The sequence below is a fragment of the Hylobates moloch genome, unplaced genomic scaffold (genome assembly GCF_009828535.3).
Source record: "Hylobates moloch isolate HMO894 unplaced genomic scaffold, HMol_V3 SCAFFOLD_76, whole genome shotgun sequence".
NCBI lineage: Eukaryota > Metazoa > Chordata > Mammalia > Primates > Hylobatidae > Hylobates > Hylobates moloch.
Window position 1 is genome coordinate 106,236 of NW_026652351.1, and position 26,134 is coordinate 132,369.

Below are 26,134 nucleotides of genomic sequence, written 5' to 3' on the forward strand. Positions count from 1 at the left end.
CCTGTGGAGGCACGTGCCACGCCTGAGGGGCCGGGGCCAGGGCAAAGTCTGGTGACATCGGGGTGGTGCTGGTGGCTGGCAGTGGGGGAGGGAGGTGTAGGTCTGAGCGGTCGCCAGGATTGCCCCAGCCTCGTTTGGGAGCCCAGGGACCCCTCCCGAAGGGGATTTTGGCCCCCGACACCGACAGGAGCCCTTGCTGGCCTCAGGGCTACTCCCACCACCTGTCAGCATCCTGGTCTGAGCCGGGAGGGACCCCAAGGCCACCTGGTCCCCCTGGACCGGGCTCCCCACATGGGGCTGCACCCCCGTCCCACAGGTAAGCTGAGCCCGCTGGCTGGGACCTGAGCCTGCCACCTCTGTCCCACCTGTGCCCACATGCCTGGGAGCCGCCCCCCCTGCCCCCGGAAGAGGCCCCAGGGCCACGCATGCCACACGCAGTAGGCGTTGTGTTTCACTTAAATCAGCTTCAGTTTTGCAGAACGTTGCTTGAAGTTACAATAAATTGTTTTCGTAGGAAACTGCTGTACGTGTGCTGCCCCCCACCAGGAGCCCCACGCCAGGCATTCTGGGTGTTCCTGCTCTCATCTGTTCTTCTTTTTAATTTTTTAGTTTTGTAGAGACGAGGTCTCACTTTGTTGTCCAGGCTGGTCTTGAACTCCTGGACTCAAGAGATCCTCCTGCCTCAGCCTCCCAGAGTGCTGAGATGACAGGCATGAGCCACCGTGTCCGGCCTTGGCTGTCCCTTCTTAACACGCTCAGTGGTCCCTGTGGTTCAGGTGAGAAACTGAGGCACAGGAGAGCGGCCCCTGCCCTGTCATGCTGAGAGGCTGGATGGATGCAGGGCTCACAGCTGGCCCTCGTTCTGAGCTGGGGCCTCTCAGCCGGGGCTCGAGGTGGGGACGACAAGGGGCAGAGATCTTAGGGCCTCCTTCCCTGGGTGGGTCACTGCACCAGGGCAGCCGGTGCCAAAAGGGACCTCATGGGCAGGTGGCATGGCTGGGAGCCCTGTGACCGCGTCAGCCCAGCAGTTGTACTTGTCTGACCGCCTGTCTGGGCTCCTGAGAACCGAACTCAGGTTCTCAGAGGGATCCTATGAAGCTTTGAATGTAGGGGCAGGGATGGGTTGGGGGTGAGAGCCAGTGGACACTGGTTCCCCGGCCAGGCCTGTAGGGCTTTGGGTCCTGGCCACTGAGGCTCCCATTTCCCAGCTGTAAAGTGGCAGAGACCCCTGACCTTGAAGGGCCGTTATGGCCGTGACGTTCAGCATGTGAGTCCCCAGCGTCCCCTAGAATTGGGGGATCCCTGCAGCTTGCACCGGTGTGGGGTGGGCGGGGGCTGGATGCCACCAGCCTGCAATGGGGCTGCCCACTGGGCCTGTGGTGAAGATGCCTGCTTGCAGATGTGTGATTTGTGTGTGTGCATATGCATGTGTGTGCGTGCACATGTGTACCTGTGTGTGTGCATGTGCATTTGTGTGCATGTGTGTGTGCATGTGTATGTGTGTGCCTGTGTGCACGTGTGCCTGTGTGCATGTGTGTGCACACGTGTGAGTGCCTGTGTGTGTGCATGTGTACCTGTGTGTGCGTGTGTGCACACGTGTGCCTGTGTGTGCACGTGTGTGGCTGTGTGTGTGCGTGTGTGTGCCTGTGTACCTGTGTGTGTGCGTGTGTACCTGTGTGTGCGCCTATGCATGCCTGTGTGTGCCTGTGTGTGTGCCTGTGTGTGTGCCTGTGTGTGTATATGTTGAATTTCTGGTGAAAGCTTTGCATCCCAGAATTTATTGTCCCCATGATCTCAGGGCCACTCGGGTGTGTAGAAGGCCCTGGCCCCGAGCCCTGGTCGGGGCTCCGTCGTGGCACCATGGGGCCTCTGGAGCCTGGGGGTCCCTCTCTCTCAATGCACTCGCTTGGTGGCAAATGGCTGGGAGCGGCGTTTCTGTCCTGGCCGGGGAGCACTTGAATGTGCTGAGCGATGGGGGAGATAAGCGTGCGAGGTGTTGTTCTGGAGCAACCTGGTGATAGGAGCCGTGTCCCGTGGGCCTGGCTGGAGAACAGGGCCTGGGACTGGACAAGTGGGTGATTGTCCCCTCTCATGCCCAGCGCTGGCCCCACCCTGTACGTCCGTCTGAGTGGCCTGGCCCTGAACAGCGGTCACTCCGGGCCTGGTGTGGCTGTGAAGCAGGAGTCAGGGTGGGCCCTGGCCCCAGCTTCCCGGCTGAACCGTGAGGGTGGGCACTGGCTCCTAGACCCGCGGGGCTCCCTGGACAGGTGTGAGCAGACCTTCGCTTGGACTTGAGGCCTTCACCCCTGCAGGTGTCTCCAGAAGGATCTGGAACAGACTCGGGCCTGGCTCCCTTCACAGGAGGCTGAGGCCCTGGGTCTGCTGGGACTCGTGTTCAGAGAGGCGCTGGGATGGACCTGCTGGTGGCCGCCCGCCCCTCGGCCAGCCCCTTCCCCGCCCCCGCCCCGCTGGGCCCTGTGGTCAGGGGTGACGTCCCCTGGAGGAGAACAGGTGGGGCTTCACCCCCTGAGGCTTGGCAGCTGGTCTCCATCAGATCAAAGGACTGAAAACTGTGGGTTTGGGGAGTGTTTGGGAAAGATTTCAACCCCGGGAGCGGGAATGCACCCGGGCTTGGATCGCTGCCATTTCCCATCTGAGGCACGGGCCCAGTGCTGGCCAGCAGAGCTCAGCATGGCCAGCCAGTGCCCAGGTGCATGCCCGAGGGGGCGCGTCACGGCTTCCTGTTGATCCGGATGCCCGATGTCTTGGGAGGCACTGACCCTATGCCAGGTCCTGGAGCCCATTGCTTGGGGAGGCGGTGGGAACCCCAAGACCCTGAGACAGAGCGGCTGGATGCAGGGTCCCCCAAGGGGCAGGGGGATGGCAGGGAAGGGGCGTCAGGCCTGGGGGAAGGCCACCTGCCCCACCCTCCCTCCAAGGCCCTTGTGTGGCTGGGTGGGGCTGGCCCTGGGTCTTCTCCCTCTCCTGTCCCTGAGCGTCACTGGTGACCTCCCCATGGGCTTGTCCAGCTTGCCAGTACCCTGCGGTTTTGCCTCCTGAGCATGTTGAAACGCTCCTAGTCCAGCTCTTGCCTGCAGCCACCCCCATCGAATCTGGCCTGCTGTGGCCCTCACCCTACAGCCACGAGTGTGTGGTGCCCCCTCATTCTCCCCAGCACCTCAGAGGAGGCCCTGCCTGGCTCTAACACTCCCTGACCTCTGGCCTCTATACCCCTTCCTGGCCAACTCCTGCTTCTCCATCAGCCCTGCAGACCCCCCCTACCCCAGCTGCTGGGGTCCACCCTGCCAGAGGTAGGAACAGAGCCAGCTGCATGCCACAGGTGAGGGCTCTCCCCAGGGCCTGGGGAGGGGCAGCATGACCCCGGGAGGGCAGCTGCAAGGGCCGGGCAGTGCAGCTCACCTGGGCGACCACCAGCCCACCCTCAGTGAGACCCCGCAGCCCCTGTCCGGTGATGTTCAGAGGGCCAGGGCTCCCTGGGCACCCACCGGTCTGCACTTTCAGAATTGACTGCTTGGTGCCTGGGCTGGGATTTGGGGGCATTGCCCTTCCTCTGTATCCCCAGCACCCCCTTCGGGAGCCAGACACTCAGGTGCGCACAGCCGCCACCCCCAGCTCAGCCCCAGCCCTGTGCTGTCTGCTGCGCACAGCCCACTGTGTGACCTCGAGTGGACTGAAGGTCTTGTCTGGCTGCGAGAGGGGCCCTGGTAGCTGCTGGGCCTCGAGGTGGCTGGGATGCTGGGCTGGCCCTCCCATCCAGGGTGGGTTGAGGAGTGGCCAGCAGGAACCACTGCCTGAGGCTGGGCTCAGCCCAGGCCGGTAGACTCATGTTCCAGATGGGGAGCTCTCCACCTGCCCTCCTCCAGAGAGGAGCCCTTGTGCTTTCTGTCCACTTATGCCCCGTGCAGGAAGCAGGTCAGGGTAGCCTGGGGCCCTCAGGAGCGGGCGCGTTTCAGCCTGGGGCGGGGGCAGGATACGGGCCGCCGGGGCCATTGAGGCAGCACCACAGGAGGGGTCCTGGCCAGGCCACTCCTCCCTCCAGGTGGGAGCTTAGCTGGGGTGGGACCCCCACCTCCCCGGGTGAGCACTGCCGGCCGGTAGCCTTGGGCAGGCACCCAGGAGAGGTCCCTGGCCTGAGCTCCTCTCACACCTGACTCTGGTACCTCTGAGCCCCAGGGTAGGTGGCTGAGTCATCTCCCCAGCTGGCACCCCAAATACCTTCTCCCCTTTTCCCATCCCACGGGAGGTGGCTGTGTGCCACAGATGAGGGTGCAGAGCCCCCAGCTGCTCCTTGCCCCAAGAGTTTCACCCCCCTGGCATGGGGCCCTGGGCAGGCCCTCTAGGGACAGAGCCTTCCTTGCAGGCCGGCCCTGCCAGGCCCTCAGAGTGGGGGTGGCTGTGCCCCACCAGCCCCGAGGGGAAGACCAGGATCCTGAGGGCTGGGGTGCACCTCCGACGTCCTGGGGGAGATGTCCCTGCGTTGCCATCTCCAGGCCTGAACCCAAGGCGCCCTCATCTGAGCATAGGGAGAGGCTGCCGGGACGGCTGGGTGTCCGGCCGACTGCGCCGCCCGGGCTCTGGAGCTGATAACCAGCGGATGCGGAGTGGAATGCAAACAGATAAGGTTGTTGGGAACTAGGCCCCTGGACTGCTCCTGGCTGGCAGCCGTGAGGCACCACACTGCCCGGGGCCAGGGGTTATCGGGGCGCCTTTTGCCCTCAGTGAGTGCAGCTGGATGGGGAGTTAGTAAGTGCTTGCTCTCCGAGGGTGGCTGGTGAGGGGGCTTTGAGGAGGGTAGGGGGACCCTGGGCTGCCGACTCTGAGACTCTGGAGGCTGCTGGTCAAGTAGGGGGTGGAGGTCAAGCTGGAGCTGAGGCTCATGAGACCACCTCTCTCCCAGGAATCCTCATCCCTTTCATGGGGGTGACGTTTAGGAGTCCCTTTGGGGAGCATGGCAGGGCCCCAAAAGCACAAGTCAAATGGCCTCTGAGGGCAGGTGCAGCTCACAGCAAGGGGGCCCTGGGCAGCCCAGGGCAAGACGAAGGGATTCCAGGGCCCCAGGTGAGGAGCAGGACTGGGTGGGGGGTGGGGCCAGGTCACCAGGAGGTGTCGGAGACCAGGCTGGAAGGTGTCCTGGCCTAGAGTGAGCTGGGAGAGGTGGGTAAACTGAGGACCAGAGCTGGGGGTGGGGAAGGGACCCTGAGCCAGCCTTGGGGGCGGTGGTGCTGTGTGCTGGCGTGGAGTCTGGGCAGGTGCCCTGGCAGAGATGCCTCTGCCAGCAATGGCGTTGGGGCCACAGATCCTGCAGAGAATTTGAAGAATTTGTTTTTTTTTTCCCCCAGAAAAGCTCCAGGTGTTGCAGCCAGACCCGAGTCTCTCTCAGGAATCACATCCAGGGCCCGTCCCAGGCAGTGGGACATGCAGTGGGGGCAGCCACTGAGGCCCAGGTAAGCAGGGGTGACGGGGCAGGTCCTGGTCCAGAGGGTCGTGGGGGACGCTGGCATGGCCGGCGTGGCCTGCAGAGTCGAGGAGCGCCCAGGCTCACCACAGCTGGTTCTTCGGGTGTTGTTCAGGGGAAACACAGTGGAGGCCAGACGGGAACAGGTGGGTTTCCCGGCCACTCACACCAGGTGCCGGCCCAAGGGAGCCTTGGGCCTGATCTGCTGCCCAGCGTCCATGAGTGCTGTGTGGCCCGTGGGAGGCCCCGTGCATAAGGCCCGCAGAGTCAGGTGTGGGGGGCCCAGAACAGGTAGGCCTGGCAGAAGCCCAGGTGGCACAGACGTGGCCCTACAGCCGGGCTCGGGGCCCCGGGAAGCCAGAGGCTCAGGCCCTCCCAGCTGGCATCAGGGCTGATCGGGGCTGAGACTGGTCATCAGAGCAGCCCACGTCCACTCTCCACTGTCTCAGCAGCTCCCCGGGGGTCCCGAAAACCTCAACCCTCCCCCCAGATAGGAGCACAAGCAGGGCGGCCGAGGAGCACCCCCAGCTTACCCACGGAGCCTGGCTCAAGACTGGTGGCCAAGGCGCACCCTCGCTGTAGTGGGCAGCGGCCTCCAGTCCTGATGCCACCGACTCTTGGGGACATGGCCAGTGCCCGAGGCGGATGCCTGCGCGCACATGCTCCCAGGAGCTGTTTGTAACAACCCCGAACTGGAAATGACCCAGATGTCCATTGGTGGTGAATGTAGCGCAGCCTGTTCATCTGCTCATCCAGTTTCAGCAACTACAAACAAAACAGAACACGTGTGTCTGCGTCTCAGAGGAGCGTGTGCTGCCACTTCTCCTGGCGTGGACTGGCTGGGTCACGTGGTCGGCGTCTGAATTTTTCAGAAACTGCCAAACCGTTTTCCGGCATGGCTGTGCCATCGTGCCTCCCACCCATGATGTGAGTTCCAGCCCCTCCTCACCCTCCTGTATGCTTGGCGTCGTCTGTTTTTAACATTTTAGCCGTTCTAACAGGCGTGCAGCGCTATCTGACTGTGGTTTTAATTTGAATTTTCCTAACAACTAACGACATTGAGCATCATTTCATGCGTTTATTTGCCCTCCGTGTATCTTCTTTGGTGAAGTGTCTGTTCTAACGTTTTGTCCATCCATTTTAAAATTGGGTTGCTTCAGTTTTGAGAGTTCTTTATATATTCTGCATTCAAGTCCTTCACTAAAAATACATACTTGGCAAAGATTTTTCTCCCAGTCAGGGCTTGTCTTTTTATTCTCTTAATTGTGTCAGAAGATACTATTAAGTGTCAAAACTTCTGTTCAAAAGAGCAAAAGTTCGTTCTTTCCCTCCCTCCCTCCTTTCTTGCTTTCTTCCCCTCCCTCCCTCCCTCCCTCCCTCCCTCCCTCCCTTCCTTCCTTCCTTCCTTCCTTCCTTCCTTCCTTCCTTCCTTCCTTCCTTCCTTCCTTCCTTCTCTCTCTCTCTCTCGACAGAGTCTCATGCTCTGTCGCCCAGGCTGGAGTGCACTGGTGCAATCTCAGCTCACTGCAACCTCTGCCTCTCCGGTTCTGGCAATTCTCCTGCCTCAGCCTCTGGAGTAGTTGGGACTACAGGTGAGCACCACCACACCCATCTGATTTTTGTATTTTTGGTAGAGATGGGGTTTCACCATGATGGTCAGGCTGGTTTCAAGCTCCTCACCTCAGATGATCCACCCACCTCGGCCTCCCAAACTGCTGGGATTACAGGCGTGTGCCACCTAGACTGGCCAAAGTTCTTAATTTTGGCAAAGTCCAATGTATTAATGTTTACTTTACACATCATGCTTTTAGTGTTGTGTCTAAGAAATCTTTGCCTAATCCAAAGTCAGCATTTTATCATTATGAAATGACCTTCTTTATTGCCAGTTCCTTGCTCTAACTTCTACCTTGGTATTAATATTGCCACTTGATCTTTCTTTCTGTGTTAGCACGGTGTGTTTTTTCCTCTTCCTTTACTTTCAATAACTGATGTGTGTCTTTTACTTACAGTGAGATTCTCTGGGCAGCTTATAGAGTGATCTTGCTTTTTATTCTAGTCTTACAATCCACATCTTTTTATTGGGGGTGTTTAGACTATTACATTTAATGTAATTAGTGATGTGGCCAGGTTAAAAGCTACCATCTTGCTACTTGTTTTCTGTTCCTTCCGTCTGTTCTTTGTCTTTATTTTCTGCCTTCTTTTGGATTGACTATTTTTCCACAGTTCAATTTTATCTCCTTGTTTGCTTGTCTGCCATAACTTTTTATTATTTTAGTAGTTGCCTTAGAGTTTATAGTATATCTACAACTTACTATAGTCTACCTTCCAAAGATATTATCACATTCCATATATAGAATAAGAACCTTCCAGTCTGGGCATGGTGGCTCGCGCCTGTAATTCCAACACTATGGGAGGCTGAGGTGGGAGGATCACCTGAGGTCAGGAGTTCGAGACCAGCCTGGCCAACATGGTGAAACCCTGTCTCTACTAAAAATACAAAAATTAGCCAGGCATGGTGGCGGGCGCCTGTAATCCCAGCTACTCGGGAGGCTCAGGCAGGAGAATCGCTTGAACCTGGGAGGCAGAGGCTGCAGTGAGACAAGATCGTGCCACTGCATTCCAGCCTGGGTGACAGAGCAAGACTCCATCTCAAAAAAAAAAAAAAAAAAAAGGTGCCTCATAGCTCCCTTCTCCCGGGTTGTGCAATTCTTGTCACCCATTTTACCTCTACACACGATTCACATCACACTGCATTGTTGGTATTTTCATTTAATTAATTATTTTTTGAAGGGACTTAAATAGTAAAAAAACTTCTATATTTACCCATACAATTACTATTTCAAATGCCTTATTCCATCGTGTAGATCCATATTTCTTTTTCTTTTCTTTTCTTTTTCTTTTTGTTTTTTTTTTGAGATCGAGTCTCGCCCTGTCACCCAGGCTGGAATGCAGTGGTGCGATCTCGGCTCCCTGCAACCTCCACCTCCCGGGTTCAAGTGATTCTCCTGCCTCAGCCTCCTGAGTAGCTGCGACCTCAGGCACCCACCACAACGCCTGGCTAATTTTTGTGTTTTTAGTAGAGATGGGGTTTTACCATGTTGGTCAGGCTGGTCTTGAACTCCTGACCTCAAGTGATCTGCCTGCCTCTGCCTCCCAAAGTACTGGGATGACAGGCCTGAGCCACCACGCCCGGCCATGGAACTGCATTTCTATCTGATTTCCTTTTCCACCCGCCTGAAGGGCTTTCTCTAACATTTCTTAATGGACACTGCAATGGTTATTTGTCTGAAAATACTTCCTTTTGCCTTCGTTTTTGAAAGATGTTTTTCTAAGATGACAGCTTCTTCTTCCATTTGTACTGTAAAGGCGCTGCTCTAGTTTTCTTACTGGCACAAGTTCCCCCGCCAAAAAAATCTGTTGTTATTTTAATATGTTTCCTCTTTGTAACATGCCCCCACCCCACAACTTAAGATTTTCTCTTTTACACTGATTCTGTTTGATTAGGATTTGGTGTCATTTCCTTCATGTTTCTTGTACTTTGTACTCACTGAGCTTCTTGTATCTCTGGGTTTTAGTTTTCATTAATTTTTTTTTTTTTTTTGAAACAGAATCTTGCTCTGTTGCCCAGGCTGGAGTACAATGGCGCGATCTCGGCTCGCTGCAACCCCACACTCTGGGGCTCAAGCAGTCCTTCCACCTCAGCCACCCGAGTAGCTGGGATTACGGGCGCCCGCTACCACGCCCAGCTAATTTTCGTATTTTTAGTAGAGATGGGGTTTCACCACGTTGGCCAGGCTGGTTTCAAGCTCCTGACTTCAGGTGATCCACCCGCTTCGACCTCCCAAATTGCTGGGATTACAGGCGTGAGCCACCGCGCCCAGCCAAGTTTTCATCAGATTTGAACAAATTTTGGCCATGATTTCTTCAATTTTTCCTGTCCTGCTGTCCATTCGTGGGCTCCATTTACAGACGTGTCAGGCTGCGCGAAGCTTTTCCACCTACTGCTCGCTAAGGAGCTGTTTATTTTTTGGATTCTTTTGTCTTTCTGTGTCTCTGTTACGTCTTCAAGTTCACCGCTCCCCTCTTCCGCAGTGTCCCATCCGCTGTTAATCCTGTCCAGTGTGTTTCATCTCACACACAGTCATTTTCATCTTTAGATGTTTAATTTGGATCCTTTTTTATATGTTTCATGTTTTTTACTAAATACGTTCAATTTTTAGCATAGCATTTTGATGACATGGAATACTGTCGTAACGCCTGTTTTAATGTCTTTGTCGGCTAATTCCAACATCTGTGTTGGTTTTGTGGTTTGGATTAGTTGAATTTTCTCCTGATTATGGGTGGAATTATCCCCTTTCTTTACATGCCTGGTGCTCTTTGAATGGAGGTCGGACTTCGTGAATTTTACCTTGTGGGCTGCTGGATACTTTTGCGTCCCGGAGCTTTGTTCTGGGGCATAATTAAGGGATTGGAGAGAGTTTGGGCTTCCTGGGCCTCGTGTGGCTTGTAGGTGGGGTCAGAGCAGTGCTGAGTCCAGGGCAAACTACTCCTCACCATTGAGGCAAGACGCTGAGGGGGCCACTCTGCCCACTGCACCGTGAACTTTGAGTGGCGAGGTTTCTCGGTGGCGCTGGTGGGAGCAGTGCTTTTCCCAGCCTGTGTGAGCTCCACTGCTCTTCCTTCGAATCCTTCGGGTCGTCGCTCGCCAGCCTTAGTCTCCTCCCAGGCACATGCTGAGCGGGTTCTCTCCAAACACTCAAGATGGATCTTCTGCAGGTCTCCAGGCTTTGCTCTGGGCAGCTCTCTCCTTGCCAGTGTGCTGTGCACTCCAGCTGCCGTGGTCTCCCTGGCCTCTCAGCTGAGCTCTTCCTGAGTTCCCCTTCCTGGCCCCTTGTCCTGGAAACCCTCAGGCGGTGAGCTGGGCAGATTAGGGCTCCCGCTGTGTTTCCTGTGTGCCATGGACTGAACGTTTGTGTCTTCCCCACCCTCCAGTTCCTATGTTGAAATCCTAGTGCCCAAGGTGACGGTAGTAGGAGGTGGGGACTTGGGGACGTGGCAGACCCCTCAAGAATGGGGTTAGTGTCCTTACAGGAGAGATCCCAGAGCCGGATGCAGTGGCTCACGCCTGTAATTCCCGCACTTTGGGAGGCCGAGGCAGGTGGATCACCTGAGATCAGGAGTTCAAGATGAGCCTGGCCAGCATGGTGAAACCCTGTCTCTACTAAAAATACAAAAATTAGCTGGGCGTGGTGGTGGGCACCCGTAAGCTCGGCTACTCAGGAGGCTGAGGCGGAGAATCACTTGAACCCGGGAAGCGAGCTTGCAGTGAGCCGAGATCCCACCACTGCACTCCAGCCTGGGCGACAGAGTGAGACCCCGTCAAAAAAAAAAAAAAAAAAAAAAAAGAGAGACCTCAGAGAGCTCTCCCACCCCTTCTACCAGAGGCGAAGGGGACCCAGCGAGAAGGTGCCGTCCATGAACCAAGGAGTGGCCTCACCAGACATCGAATCTGCCAGAGCGTCGATCTTGAACGTCCCATCCTCCGCAGCCGTGGGGATGTGTGTCCGTTGCTTTTACGCCACTCAGGCCACGGCATTTCCGGATAGCAGCCGGGTTGGAGAGAGCCGCTGTCTCTGTGGGACCACTCTCTTCGTCGCCTGATGTCCACCGTCTTGACAGCTGTTGTTTCCCATATTTCCTGGAGTCTTTTGGTTGCTAAATCCGGCCTCTGCTACGCCCTTTGCTAAAAATGCTAGTCCTTGATTAAATGGAATCTTGATACTTTAATACAGAGTGAGACACAGTCATGAAATAAAACCTGGAAAAATGTAGAAGAGTAGCAGGAAGAGAACACACCCCAGCCCTGGGGTCCACCCACCTGCAGCCCCCGGCGCCACCTCCTGGCCCTGGTTTCCCTGCCTGTGGGGCTGGGCAGCATTGCTACAACTCTTGAATCGCTTTCCTGGGGCCACCATAACCAAGCAGCACAGCCCGGGAGATGGCTCACAGTCTCTCTGCGTCCTGGGAGCCTGAGATCCAGGAGTGGGTGGGACGGAGAATGGTTCTCCCTGGGTCACTCTGGAGGACCCTCTTAAGGTGGACCTCTTAAGGGAGCCCCGGATCCCACCTTGCCAAAGAGCCTCTGAGCCACACCTGCCTCCCCCAGGCCTCCAGTTGGTGCCCGTGTGCAGCCCCCACCGTGGGGTCACCCTGGGGTAAGGGTCTCTCCTCCCCTGCTAACCTTCTGCTGGGTCTTGGCATCCCTGGGATGAACCCTCCTGGCCTGGGCCTTGCTGGCCCACATCAACCCCCAGCCCTCTGCTCCTTGGCCTCACCCACAGCCTGCAGAATGTAGGTGAGTTTCCTGGTGATAATATAATAATAGCAATGATGATGATGATGGCAATAACAATTATGACAGTCAACACTGCCACGTGCCGGGCTCTGGCCCTTTGCATGTCTGGGCCGGCTGTGCAAGGCACTGCTGGGGCTCTCGGGCTGGGAGCCAGGGACAGGCACCGTCACAGCAGCCAAGGGGCCCCCCCTACCACCCCAGCACCTGCTGGCCCTGAACCAGCTGCTCCTTGAAAGCTTTTACTGACTCTTCCGCTTGGCAGCATTTTAATCTGCTGGTGCAAGAGCCTTGTCGCTTCCTCAAAGCCTGTGCCCATGGCTGTGGGCAGCTGCCTGTCCCCGTGTAGGCAGAGCTGCGTCATGCCCTGTGGCCCCAGGTCCGGCTCTGGGGTTCTGGCTGGGCAGGGCCTGGAACCTTCTTGGAGTCACCACTGACTGGCTGCAGCCACCGGCTTCCCAGCAAGGACGTCCCCTTCTACAGGAAAATGGGGACGTCGGGAGCATTCTCTGGACAGCAGGAGATGCACATCGACAGGCTGACCCTGCATCTTCCCACCCCAGAGTGGTGAGTGGGGATTCTGGGGACTTCCCCGGCCCCCATGGGCTTCGCGTGTCCTGGTGCCCATGTGTCTCCAGTCCGAGGGTTGGCCACGGTGTGGACCCCTCCACTTTCCTCCAGGCCTGAGGTGGGGCCCGGGTGGCCTGTCAAAGAAGAGCCCTGCCCAGACCCTCCCCCGACCCCTGGGGGAAGGAGGCCACCAGGCACCCTGCCTTGCTGCTGCCTCAGAGTGAATCTCAGGGGACCCTGGTGCAGGAGGGGCTGGCTCCGAGCTGGACAGGGCTCTGGGGTTGCCCTGGTGGCCTTCCCTCTCCCTGGGCCAGAGGTGCCCAGGCAGGGAGGGTCCAGGCCATGACAGAGCCGGGCCAGCTGGGGACAGGGCATCCCCCAGTGCAATCCTTGCAGCAAAGGGGTCCTAGAGTGCAGCTGGTGGGACACTCCTGCCATCACTGGATTTACTGCAGGTAGAGATCCTTTCTGTGCCCACGTAGATGAGGAAACAGGCATAGAGAGGGGGCGGCCTGCCCAAGGTCGCCAGGGAGGGAGTGGAGAGGCTGGATGCCCTTGGGCCCAGACTGCAGCCTCCCCACCCCGATGTGCTGCAGCCCCCAGTGTCCTGGGCCCCACGTGGTGCCTGAGCCCACAGGTGTCACCGAGTTCTGAGTTGCCGGGACAAAGGCGGGGATGGGCCCGAGGTGCGGGGACAAAGGCGGGGACAGGCAACCCCTGCGGTTTGAGGGGTAGGAGGCCACAGATCAGTCCCCGGGAGGGCCGGGCAGGAGGTGGGCCCAGCGGGGCTGGCAAATGAGGGGCCGGTGCCCCCATGCTCACTGCAGGGGATGTGAGAGGGCGAGTGGTCACTCAGCCACACCCACACCTGTGTGTACAGGACCCATGCCCGCCCGCCTCGCTGTCGCGCCCGTGCACGGCTCACACTCGGGCTCACACAGCTTCTCCCATTATTCAGGTGCTGCTGGGCCCTGCAGGGCTCAGATCGTCCCTGTGCCACTTGGCGGGGTCACCCTCACGCCTGCCCGGCGGCCCCACCTGCCCCACCTGCCCCACCTGCCCCACCTGCCCCACCTGCCCCACCTGCCCCACCTGCCCCAGCTTCTCTCCCCTCTCAGTGCTGTCTGTCCCAGAACCTCCCATCAATGGGGCCAGAGGGCTCCGGCCCGGCTGCGGGCTGACCGTTCTCCCCAAGATGCCTGAGAGCCACCCGGGCACTGGACTCGCCAACATGCAGGCACACGCAGGCACACACCCGGGCCACACGGCCCTGAGCACACGCCTTGCCCAGCCCGCCTCCGGGCTGTGGTGTGGGCGACAGGTGCCACCTGCTGGCGGGCTACAGCATCACGGCTCTCGTCCTCCGGAATCTTCCATGGTGCCACTCCAGCCTCTGGTCTGGCTGCAGACGGCTTGGGCTGGGCAGGGAAGCTTCCGCTGTCGGGGAGCCTGGGACTGCAGACTTTGCTCCGAGTGCCTGGGGCAGGTAGGGGCCATTCTGAGGAGCCCTGGCTCCCTGAGGTAGACGGAGCCAGGCAGACGTGGAGGAGACATGGGGGCTGCAGCCCTGGCCCCACTGCCCGACTCTCTCTCTCTGCATTTCCGGAGCCGGCAATATCCAAGGGGGTCCCCAAGGCCCTGAGGCTGCACTGAGCGCCCCTTTCCTGCTCATTTTCAGATGCAGCGGTGTCCTGGACCCCTGGGGAGAGGTGACCCCCCCCCCCCCCCAGCAGGAAGCTGGGCCTGGTTTCTGTCCCTCTGCAGCCACAAGGCCTGGCCAGGACGCTGGGAGCACCACGCCCTGGAGACTCAGCTCACCAAGGACTCAGGGGCGGGGGCTCCCCTGGCACCTGGGAAGCTGGGCCTCCTGGCCCCCTGAACTCCCACCCAGACACCATCTCAACCCAGGTCTGTCTGCATCTCCCTGTCACTGCCCTGGGTTCTCCACTCCTGGACCCGACCCTGGTCCTGGGGCAGTGTCCCAGCTGCTGTGTCCCAGGCCCCACATCCACTGCCCTTGGCCCACCTTCTATGTGGCCCATTAGACGGGTGTGGGGGCTGCAACCTGCTTCTGTTGAACCCCCAGGCCTGCTAGGGGGCATCAGGATTCTGCACAGAGAGGCAGGGGACCCGGCCAGACATGCGGGTCCCCAGGTACCTAATTCAGGGCCTTGGACCGAGGACAGTATATTTATCCTGGCCCAGGGGAGTTTGGGGGTGTCTGAGTGGCGGTGAGACGTCTGGGCAGATTGTCCCTGCCCTGCTGTGCTCTGCCCCACCCTGGCCGGCCCTCCTGGCTTCTCAAGGTGCTCCCGGCCACAATGGCACAGTCCCCCAGGCCCAAAATGTGCCCCCATGCTGCCCGAGGGCTGGTGAGGGGGCTGGTAGCACCCAAGGCCACACCCTCCCCTCCCCCACCTGGGGCAGCTGCCCCCATGCTGTGGCCACGGCTCCCTGGCCCCAACAGCTTCTTGTGACCCCTGAGGCTCCCCAGCCCTTGGCCCCCCATGGGGAGTTCCCTCCCCATAAGGGGGGGCAGACACTCCCCTGTGCCCACTCCTTGGGAGACTGGCATTAGATCCTGGCTGTGGGACAGGGTGGGCCACTCTGGGGGGTGAGACCGGGCTTCTCCCACCTGGGGGACCCATCCCGGCTCCGGCCCTGGGCGGGTGACAGCCTGGCTTTCCTGTGTCCTCGCCGCCCACTCATCAGCAAGATGGGGATGTGGATGACAGGAGTGCTGGCCACGGAGGGCCTGGTGTGGGCGGCTGTTGGGACAAGGGTAGTGTGGGCGGCCACAGCAGTTGGTGCTACTGCTGGGAGGGGCCGAAGGTGAGGCCCTCCTGGGCTGTGGGTCCCTGTAAACCACTGCCCCCGTGGGGTGTGCAGTCACCGAGCCGACCCGCTGCCGGGGTTCTGCCCCCTCCCTGTCCCTGCTGCTCCCCTGGCACCTGTGTCCCAAGCCTGAAGCCCTGTCCGTGTCAGAGGTGGCACCTCCCTGGGCACAGGCACTTGGATGCTGGTGCCTCCCCTGCTGCGGACCCCTTTGCTGTGGTCAAGGCCTCCGCCCTGCACTGGCCCCGCCTGTGACCGCAGGCCTGGAGGGGCCCTCGATGGCCACAGAGGGCACAGGCTGGGGCCAGGAGGGCACCGTCTCCTGGGGCACAGATATACTGGAGTGAGCCATGGAATTGTCCATCAGCAGCGGCAAGCTTTGCTGAGCGCCAGCTGTATGCAGAGCAAAGGCGGGCCAGCCGGAAAGGGCCAGTGAGGACCCGGGGTCCCCAGCGTCCCCTGGAGCCTGCACCCCTATGCGGGGGACGCCTGGGCAGCTCCTCCCTCCTCCACTCCCTGCCCTCTCCTCCCCTCCTTCCTGCAGTTCCCACAGCTGTTTGGGGGCCTCCCCTGGTGCCTGGTTGAGCTGCAGGGGGAGATGTGTGTGGACACTGCAACCCTCCCGAAGCTGGGCCTGGAAGAAATGACTTCCCCAGAACCTTATCTGGGCCGGAGAGGGGCGTTGGCAGGGGAGGTCTTGCTGCCCTCCCGTCCTCTGCATGCCAGGCACCACCTGGGGCAGGGCCAGGGCAGGCTGCCTGGACACCGTGGACCTACCCGAGGCCCAGGCCTGTGTGGCTGAGAGGACTGAGGACAGCCGACCCCCTTGGTGACTGCCTGGGCCCAGAGGGGAGTGGGGGGAGAGGTCAGCTGGGTGTGGCCAGCCCTGGGGGAAGGATCCAGGGACTGTGTCCACTTAGGGATAGGAGACAGCTAGCAGAGCCCTCCCAGCTGACCAGGGGAGGCCCTGTGGGCACAGGAGGGGCCCCAGGTGTAGGCACAGGTGCAGGGCTGTGCGGCTCTGTGTCACCCAGGTGGAGCGTCTTGCCCCGTTTGATGGCTGACAAAGTCCCCTTGAATGCGTCAGACCCAGCATGGTCCCAGGGTCCTGACCCTAACATATCACCCCAAATTACCCTCACCCCAGCCTACCCCTGCCCTAAATTCACCCCAAGCCACCACCCAAACCCCTTGGCCCCAACACCTTAACCCTAGACCCAGCCCTACACCCCAAGCCCTAATCCCTAACCGCTAGCCTCACCCTAACCTTCCTACCGGATGCCACCTGGCAAACATCCTCCTGGCCCCTGTCCACCCCTCCCCCGGGGATCCGGGAGGCAGTGGGGTCCCCGGGAGGCTGCTCCCTGCAGAACGCAGTGGATGGATGCGTGCGCACCGAGCTCCGGCCCCCTCTGGCTTCCTTCATCCTCCCCAGGCACTTCCCCCTGGGCCAGAGGGCAGCCTGGCAGCCCTGGACTCCGGGAGGGCCGAGTCTGGGGAGCTGGAGGACGTCACATTCCACTCTTGATGATGCTGCCCCAGTCCTACAATCTGGACAGCGGACAGGCTGCCCGTTTCCTCCATCTCCGGTAACGAGAAGCAAATGCTGATCCTGGCCTGTCTCCTGGCTCCCAGGTCCCTAGGTTCCTGCTGCCCCTGCTAGTTCCTGGAAGATGCCAGCAGGAGGGAGGGCGGTGGAGCTGGACTCACGCCTATAACAGGATCTGGCCATAAACGCAGTCAGGGCGAGGCTGCGGGGTGGGCGGCGGAGACTCCTGGTGGACTCTCTCCCCTCCCCCCGGCCCTGGCACGCAGCTGTCGGCTCTTCCCGGGAAGCCACAGCCTTTGTTTGTTCCTTGAAGGAGCTGGTGCGTTGCCTGCGAGCTCCTCTGCAGGCTTGGGGGTCGTGCCTGCTGTCCACCTCCCCGAAACCAGCTCCTTCCAGCAGCAGGCTGCAAGCCTGGAGAGGCCACCGGGGACCAGGCAGGGAAACTGAGGCCCCAAAAAGGCAGGGAACAGGTGCAGGGGGGCCTGTCTGACCTGCGCTGGGACTGGGCCAGGCGAGTCTCCTCCAGGGCCCAGCCCCATCTTGGACGGAGGAAGTTGATAGGAAAGGCAGGAGTGGTCTCTTCTAACAATTTCAGCTCTGAAGGGGCCGAGGGTGGCGATGCTGACAGCATTTCCTCCAGCTCCCACCTGCCTGCTCCGGGGAAGTCCCCACCCAGGCAGTGATATTCACCTGGTGATACTAATAATTGTCTCAGGTGATAAATTGTCTCAGCTGCTCTCCCACATGGCCCACGGGTCCCTGGAGGTTCCCTGGATCCTTTCAGGGGAGACCATGGGCCCTAAACGATCTTCACAACAAAACTGAGAAGTGGCCTGGCTTCTTCACTGCGCTCCTATGGGCTGGGATCCAGCATGGCCAGACTGGGCAGCTCCTTTCCTTCCCTGACGCTGCTCCAGGGGAAAGAAGGGCCAGGGTCAATCCAGGGTGCCCCAGGTGGATCAGCGAATGCCCCTGAAGCCAGGTGCCAGTTGCGTCCCCGTCAGATGCCCCCATCCCAGTCTCCTGAGCCTCATTAGTCACCCCTCATGTTCCTCTGGGGACCCCAGGCCCCAGCTCCTGTCTGGTTAGAGGCTGAAGGGGTCTGAGCCACACCTGCCCTAGGGGACCTCGGGAGGGGTCTTGGTGTCCTCCGACTTCTGTCCGCAGAAGGGAGCTTAGAATGCAGCTGAGGCTTCCCCCGGGGCCCAGGGTGTCTGTGTCCGAGCCACAGCCAGAGTGTGCCCTGGAGAGCCGCTGGGACGCATGGTGAGCTCTCGTCATCCTGTCCCCACTCCAGGCTCAGGCTGGAGCCCTGATGGCACCACTGCACTCCAACCTGGGCAACAGAGTGAGACCCTGTCTCTATAAAATAGAAACAAAAATAAGAGCATGTGGTTTCTGCGGTTTCCTGGCCAAAAATGCATAACCCCAATCTCAATCATAAGGAAACATCCAACGTCCCCAACAACAGGAGGTTCTACACACACCTGCCCGGTGCCCCTCAAAAGTGTCAAGGGCGTGAAAGACATGGAGGGATGTAGAAGATGGGAGAGCCAGTGTTGCCTGCGGTGTGTTCACAGCGGTCACAGGTCAGTGCCCACGGTCACTCAGCAGCCATGCCAGGCAGGCCCCAGGGGCCCAAGAGGAAGGTGGGATGTGGCGGGATGGGGGCTCTGCACGGCCCCGCAGCACAAGCACCCTACAGACTCCAGGGGCAGCAATCTGGCCCCCTCATGGTGCCATTTCCCCAGGGACGGGTCCTCGCCTGCCTCGCCGGCCCTCCACAGACAGGACAGGGACAGGTCGTCAGCTGTCATGGAGGCCCTCGCAGTTTTCTGAATGTGGACTTGCTGTTCCTGCCCATGGCTTCATCCACGGACTCGACAGCACCCCACTGTCCATCACACCCCCACCAATGCTGTTCCCGCAGCAGGACGCATCCCATGCTCAGGCAGTGCTCCCAGGAGCAGCGGGTTAATAGAGCGTGGGATGGCCCCTGAAGACCAGTTATGTGGCGCCGGCCAGGAGGCCCTCCAAAAGGACAGGCGCAACCCCGCAGAACAGACCGGGTGCTCGCCATCCGTGTCCGGTGCCGCTTCTCTGTGGCGATGGTATCCAGGAATCATGGGTGGGAGTCACGGCCACCGTCCCTGTCGCACCAGCCGCCTGCTCACACAGCCACCGTTCACTCCAGCTTGAAGGTCCTGCTTCTTCAGGGAGGAGCGCTCCCACCAGGGTGGAGGCGCTGGCCGTGTGGAGTTCGACGTCGGGAGTGTCCCCAGGGGCCCCTCTTCCCGCTGAATCCACAGAGAGAATGTGAGCTCGCTGTCCGGCGGGCGGGGCTGGGCATCCAGTCTGCCGAGGGGACACCGGATCGCTGCGGAGAGAGGACTGGAGCCAGAGTCCAGCCCAGACCAGAACTGAGACCAGGCGACCAGCAGAGCCTGCACAATAATAATGCTTCATTTTGCAAATGTATTTTGTTCTTTTATTGTGTATATTTATCATGTCCAATGTGATGTTTTGAAACGTGTTTACACTGTGGTTAAATCAAGCGGCATAACACACACGACTTCACATACTTCCCGTTTTTTGTGGTGAGAACACTCAATCTACTCGCGATGATTTTTTCTTTTTTTTTTTTTTCTCTCTTAATGGTTTTCAAGGATGCAATATGCTGTTATTAACTGTAGTCACCGTGCTGTGCAGTACATCTCTTGAATTTATTCCTCTTGTCTAACGGAACTTTTTTTTTTGAGATGGAGTTTCGCTCTGTCGCCAGGCTGGAGTGCAGTGGCGCGATCTCGGCTCACCGTAACCTCCATCTCCCAGGTTCAAGCAATTCTCGTGCCTCAGCCTCCTGAGTAGCTGGGATTATAGGCGCCTGCCACCATGCCCAACTAATTTTTTTTTTTTTTTTTGCTTGTTTGTTTGTTTGTTTTTTTGAGCCGGAGTCTCACTCTGTTGCCAGGCTGGAGTGCAGTGGTGCCATCTCGGCTCACTGCAACCTCCGCCTCCTGGGTTCAAGCGATTCTCCTGCCTCAGCCTCCTGAGTAGCTGGGACTACAGGCACCTGCCACCACGCCTAGCTAATTTTTGTATTTTTAGTAGAGATGGGGTTTCACCATGTTGGCCAGGATGATCTTGAACTCCTGACCTCAGGTGATCTGACCTCCTCAGCATCCCAAAGTGCTGGGATTACAGGCATGAGCCACCGCGCCCGGCCTAATTTTTGTACTTTTAGTAGAGACGGGGTCTCATGTTGGCCAGGCTGATCTCGAACTCCTAACCTCAGGTGATCCGCCTGCCTCGGCCTCCCAAAGTGCTGGGATTCCAGGCGTGAGCCACCGCGCCCGGTCTGTAACAGAAACTTTGTACTCTTGGACCAACCCCTCCCCAGTTCCCAGCCCCTATGTCCCTGGGTCCTCTCTCTGCTTCTGTGAGTTCAACTTTTCTAGGCTCCACTTATGAGTGAGATCACTCAGTGTCTGTCTTTCTGGGCCTGGCACCCTTCATTCATCATAAAGTCCTGCAGTTCATCCATGTCGGCACCAATGACGCATTCCCTCTTCTATGGAGGAGCAGTTGTCTGACGTGGATGCACCCTTCCTTGGCTGCTGGATGCTGAGGCTGGTTCCGTGTCTGGACGTAGTGGACAGTGCTGCGGCGAACATGGGGTGCGGGTGTCCCTTCCGTGTACTGATACGGCCTCCACGCATTGCGCCCGGGAGTGGGACGGCCGGATTACATGGTAGTTGTGTTTTCAGTTTTTTGGGAACCTCCATGCTGTTTTCCATAACGGCCATTGTCACAGACTTCTTATCATGAAATCATTTTAGACTCGTAGAATCCTGGTAAAAATAGTATAGAGAATGGCGATCTGTCATCTCTGGGCAGGGCAAAGGGATCTGGGGTGACCAGGCAGGAGGGAGGTTTACTTTCACGATTTATTCTTTACCTATTCAAAAACAATTAAAGGCCAAGGCAGGTGGATCACTTGAGGCCAGGAGTTTGAGACCAGCCTGGCCAACGTGGTGAAACCCTGTCTCTACTAAAAATACAAAAATTAGCCGGGTGTAGTGGGGCACACCTGTAATCCCAGCTACACGGGAGGCTAAGGCAGGAGAATCGCTTGAACCTGGGAGGCGGAGGTTGCAGTGAGCCAAGATTGCGCCACCGCACTCCAGCCTGGGTGAAAGAGTGAGACTATATCCCAAAAAAAAAAAAAAAAAAAAAAAAAAAAAAAAAAAAGAAAAGAAAAGAAAAGAAAAACCAGAAAAAAACCCACAAAAAATGCACCATTGCACTCTAGCCTGTGTGACAGAGTGAGACTCCATCACACACACACACACAAAAAAGGCCAGGTGCGGTGGCTCACGCTTGTAATTCCAGCACTTTGGGAGGCCAAGGCGGGTGGATCATGAGGTCAGGAGATCGAGACCATCCTGGCTAACACGGTGAAACCCCGTCTCTACTAAAAATACAAAAACTTAGCCGGGCGTGGTGGCGGGCGCCTATAGTCCCAGCTACTCAGGAGGCTGAGGCAGGAGAATGGCATGAACCCGGGAGGTGGAGCTTGCAGTGAGCTGAGATCGCGCCACTGCACTCCAGCCTGGGTGGCAGAGACAAACAAACAAACAAACAAACCCAGAAAAAACCACAAAAAGCCCCACAAAAAAACCATTAAAATAATTTAAAAATTAAAAATAATGTTTAGTAAAATAATGTTTAGTAAAAAATAATGTTTAATGTTTAACATGAGAAATGCTTATATGGTAACAAATAAGGAAAAAGGGGGATTATTTAAAAAAGAGTGAGAAGAAAATAGAGTCAGATATTTATCTGATCTTTAGGGAAGAGCATTTTCTAAGCATACAAACAAAGGAAGAAATAATAAAGAAAAAAAGTGACGAATGTGTTACCTCCCTAAAAACATGTGCATAAGAACAAGGGTTTGATCCTCACTGATGGGGTCCCAGGTGCTGACTCAAGTGCAGCAGGCCCCGGAGCCGGAGGCTGAGTGTGAGCCATGGAGGTGACCTCCAGAGCAAGAGCAGCGCGGCGTGTCCGTCCTGCACAGACAGAAATGCGGTCAAGGGGTGTGGGAGGACCATGAAGGGGTCACGCTGAACGTGCCGCAGGTGCCCACCAAGCAGAGAGTCTGCCTTTTGAGGTGTGGTTCAGGGAGTTAGCAGGGAGCTAACCGCAGGCTGCTCCGTTGGGTGCAACATAGACAGAAAAGGGGTCACATTAAACTGGAAGTGCCAGACCTGGCTTGGTTTACTGTGGAGGAAGGAATGCAAAGGCCTAGGGAGATTGGAAGGCTAGGGTGGGTTTGTCACTTGAGACCTCCTCACCCACCAGAAGGTCCAGAAGACAGACCCTTCCCCACATTGGGAACTAGATTAGTGAAGGGGATAGAAATGGGGACAGATCCCTGGGCTGCTCTTCTCTGAGGGCTGCAGACCTCACAGCGGGAGCCACAGCCACTCAGCTGGAAAAGAGGCACAATGGGAAGAATGGACCTGGGACGGCCGAGCGGTGGCTCTCAGCCGTCAGAGGCGAGGAGGACCTGGGACTGCCGAGCGGTGGCTCTCAGCCATCAGAGGCGAGGGGGATGCGGGCGCCATCATGAGCAGCAGAGGCAGAACGACAGTCAGGCCGGGCTGACGCCTTAACCACAGCTCTCCTAGGAGGAAAACAGAAAGCCTGGGAAGATGGTACTGGATCTGCAGGAGGCCAAGGTGGGGGTGTCACCTGAGACCAGGAGTTCAAGACCAGTCTGGGCAATATAGTGAGAACCCCATCTCTAAAAACTAAAAAATTAGCTGGGCTTGGTGGTGCACACGTGTGGTCCCAGCTACTCAGGAGGCTGAGGCAGGAGGATGGCTTAAGCCCAGGAGTTCAAGGCTGCAGTGAGCCAAGATTGCATCACTGCACTCCTGCCTGGGTAACAGAGCGAGACCCTGCCTCAAAATAAATAAATAAATAAATAAATAAATAAATAAATAATCATGTTCTCAGCAAATATTTAATTTCCCCGATATATTGTGGGGGAAAAGAGGCTATAAAACAATCTGTGATAATAACCAGGAGAACTTAGGAGCACCCGTGGGTGCCCATGACCGGCAGAGATTCACAAACACTGTTCACCTCCATAACCAGCAAGGGTGCTGCCGTCCAGAACCCATCGCAGACGAGCAACTGTGCCTGCCCAGGCCAGGCCATGGCACCCAGCAGCCGGGACCCTTCCCCACCTGAAACGATACTGCCGCGTGGGGACCCCAGGCCGCTGACATGGGGCGCGCTAGAGCTTTCGACCACGTCTCTGCATCTGGACGTTCCCTCAGTGCACGTGTATTGCTTTATGTTCAGAGACGTCAAATGTCATTTAATGAAAAGACTCCGGCTACAGAATTGTCCCCAGGAATGCCCAGGACAATGTCAGGAATCTCCCAGAACTGCACAGAAGGTGGGAAAGACTTTAAATGATTAAGAGGCTTCTTGTGGGAGGGGGAGAGGGACATTTTTCTTCCACCCACGGATGGTTCTGTGTTTTCTGATTTGTGTAACGAGTGCCACAGCTCTGTATGGAAAACAGGACTGCCTTTGACGTCCCTCCCAATTCTTGGCACATGAGTCAAGGGCTCCCCTAGCGTCACCGTTGAGGGCAGGGCAGCCCCGGGCTCACAAAGTAAAGATGGAAAGGGCCAGGCCTCGCTGCAGGGTCACCCTGAGGCCATAAAATCCTGCACCTTACGCCTCGGGCACCATTTAATACAATTAAACAGTGCAATAAACGAAGGGAGTAATAAAGAAAGCAAATGTCAGCCAGCGACGATATCCGGCACAGGCCACACCCGGGGTCCGGCCCCACTGGGGTGGAGTCTGAGGCCCCTGGGAACCCCAGAGTCTATGCACTGCTGTGCCCAGCTAATTTTTAAACATTTCTGCAGAGACAAGATCTCCCTAGGTTGCCCAGGCTGGTCTCGAACTCCTGGCCTCAAGCAGTTTTCCCAACGTGGCCTCCCCAAATGCTGGGATCATAGGTGTGAGCCAGTGGGCCCGGCCACGTGCTGTTATGTAGCTTATTAGAGTGTATGACATTGCCTGTCCCATTGCAGGGGATGTTAACCTTGACCCCTTGGTTCAGGTGGCGTCTGCCAGGTCTCTGCACTGCAAAGTTACTATTTTGCGACTTTGTAATTAATAAATATCTTAGGGAAGATACTTTGCTTTTTTTTTTTTTTTTTTGAGATGGAGTCTCGCTCTGTCACCCAGGCTGGAGTGCAGTGGCGCAATCTTGGCTCACTGCAAGCTCGGCCTCCCGGGTTCACGCCATTCTCCTGCCTCAGCCTCTCCGAGTAGCTGGGACTACAGGCACCCGCCACCACGCCCAGCTAATTTTTTGTATTTTTAGTAGAGACGGGGTTTCACTGTGGTCTCGATCTCCTGACCCCGTGATCCGCCCGCCTCGGCCTCCCAAAGTGCTGGGATTACAAGCGTGAGCCACCGCGCCCGGCCGGGAAGATACTTTGAATTCACGTAAATAACTTATTTCTCTTCTAACCTCTGCCTATTGACTTTAGCATACCTCTGTAGACAGCTGTTAATCCTGTGGTGTCTGATGGTGATTTTCTATTTACTTCATTTCTTCTGCATTAATTAACTGGAATTCTATTAAAATAAGCCGTTTCTTCTTATTTGTTTGTGCAATTATTTACTTCACTATGGGTTTGTAGATACTTATTTTATTATTTGGGTTATAATCCAACATTATCTTTATTTTGTTGCTCAAATTGTTCCAGTGTTGGCCATGGCAGCCCCTTCACAGTGGCTCCTGTGTGCATTCACCCCATCTGTTTTTGAGCGCTTCCTCATTTTCTGGCACCACAAAATGCTCCAGGTTTATCTAGTAATTTCCTTCCCCAGAGACCCAGCTACTTCTCTAAGGAGCCCTGATTCTTTTCATTGGAAAATGGTATTTAGAAACCAAGATCTGGGCATTGGGTGTGGTAGTTACTACTGGAGTATCATTTTTTTTTTGTAGACCTTCTCAGGGGAGAATACTAGAAAACACATGTATATACCCTAATCCACGCACACACACATTCACACACACACATACGCACGCACACATGCGCACACACATTTCTACCTATCTCTTCTATCTCTCTATCTGTCTATCATCCATCAAACACTGTTTTAAGCCCTTGGTTTTTGGGTGCTTTGTTACGTGGCAATAGCTGACTGATAACATGTGGCTGGGATTGTGCACACTGTATTTTCAGGCTCTTTGGCCAGATGGCTTCCTGGAAGGCACTGGTGGGAGGTGAGGAGAGGAGATTTCTGTTCCTTCACCAGCTTCTTTCAGGGCCCTCCAGCCACAGAGGTGGGTGGCTACTCCAGCCCACCACTTCTTTTGGCACTCCCAATACTGTCTCTGCCACTCCCTCCTTTCTCTGTGCTTCCGGGTTGTGGCAGCCCAACCTCTTTCATTTGTTCCCCCAGCCCTGGGAGTGGAAGCTGCTTCCTGCTGTTCACAACGTCAGGTGCCTCGGTGCCCGTCTTCTCTTCCAGCCTCCAGCACCTGTGTAACCAGTTCTCTGTATTAACTTCCTTCTGTTTGAAATAACGAGCATGGCTTCCTTTTCCTGACTCACTGCGCAGTGATGGATGCCAAGTGGACTTTCAAGGCGAGTCCGAGGTACAGAAGCTGGAGGTGCACTAGCGGGTGGATGAGGAGACAGACCCTCAGGAGGGAGGGGAACGTGCGGTTTTGCCAAAGCCGCGTGTAGGGAAAATCCACTACATTCCACTCCTACACGGGAAAAGAAGGAAAGCTTCGAATCAATGATCTCTCTACCATAAGAAATTAGGAAAGAAAGAGAAGAGCAAATTAAGCCCAAGGTGAGCAGAAAAAGCAAAATCATCGATAAAACAACAAAATGAAATGCTAGAGAAAAGTCAACAAAACAAAAAGTGGGTTCTTTGAGAAGATCAGTAAGACGGATAAACCCCTAGCCAGGCTGGTAGAATAAAAGAGAAAACAGACGAATTACCAATGTTAGGAACAAGAGCGGTGACGCCACTGCGGATTCTACAGATATTACAAAGATAATAGGGGGACATCATGAACTACTTCACGTCAAAACATTTGGCAGCCTGGACGAAACGGACAAACTCCTTGGAGACAGGATGAATCGAAGATCACTTGGGCAGAAATAACTTGAATGGCCCTATATGTTAAAGAAATTGAATTGTAAATAAAATACAACAAAACCTTCCCACAAAGAAAACCCCAGGCCCAGATGGTTTCACTGGTGAATTCTACCAAAGATTTAAGAAAGAA

At 56.8% G+C, this 26,134-nt stretch overlaps 1 long non-coding RNA gene across 1 annotated transcript; it reads left to right on the forward strand.

The window, feature by feature from the left end:
• Positions 1-20: 20 nt before the first annotated feature.
• LOC116463888 (uncharacterized) lies at positions 21-10,988 on the forward strand. Its single transcript, XR_004246805.2, has 6 exons — positions 21-776; positions 2,313-4,642; positions 5,361-5,465; positions 6,233-6,403; positions 6,949-7,068; positions 10,919-10,988. It is a non-coding gene; the product is annotated as an uncharacterized LOC116463888 (long non-coding RNA).
• Positions 10,989-26,134: the final 15,146 nt, after the last annotated feature.